We start from the raw sequence: 751 nt of genomic DNA, 5'->3' as shown, positions 1-751 counted from the left end.
ATCTCTGTAAATGTTTATGAAAATTAATAAAATATAATTATAGAAAAAAAAATTTTGTTGAAGATAATTAAAAAATATCTGCAGCCATATATTATCAAATAATTACTAGAAAATTCAAGCCAAAACCAGAAGAGGACATAGAATAAGAGATACTTTTTATTGATAATTATTGGATCTTGGCTGAAAGCAGAAAATACAGAGATGTTTACCTATGGTTTATAGACTAAACAAAAGCAGTAAGCTGTGCAGATCATGAAAATTATAAATTAAATTAACAATTGTAGGTGACATTGCAAATAATAGAAAATTCCAACTTACTAGTTTAAAAGTTGTACTCATAAAGAACTTGTACATAGAACAAGAAGCAATCATGTGAATAAAATAAGTGTTCTGCATGGTTTAAAATAAAAAAAGATATAGATCAGGTTTATATTCTTTCACTGTGTTTGTTCAAGTTTGACTAATGAAGAAGTACAATTAGTCATGAATGGAGAAAGATATGTTAACAAGCTGCTATTATCATGACATGATCTTACATGCTTATTGTGAAAGGACTTGAGACAAAGATGAAGCTCAAAGACCATAGCTTTAATTATCAATTACGACTCAATATAATGAAAACAAAAACATTCACAATTAGTAAGAATGTGTAAAACTCAACATACATGAATGATACACAGTGTTTGGGATTTTATATGCAAATAAATATAAAATAAAAATAAAGTGGGAGAAAAACCACTTAAAATTGGAC

Source organism: Elephantulus edwardii, unplaced genomic scaffold, assembly GCF_000299155.1.
Source record: "Elephantulus edwardii isolate Elephantulus edwardi_28Jun2011 unplaced genomic scaffold, EleEdw1.0 scaffold00041, whole genome shotgun sequence".
Lineage (NCBI taxonomy): Eukaryota > Metazoa > Chordata > Mammalia > Macroscelidea > Macroscelididae > Elephantulus > Elephantulus edwardii.
This window is presented reverse-complemented; position numbering follows the sequence as displayed.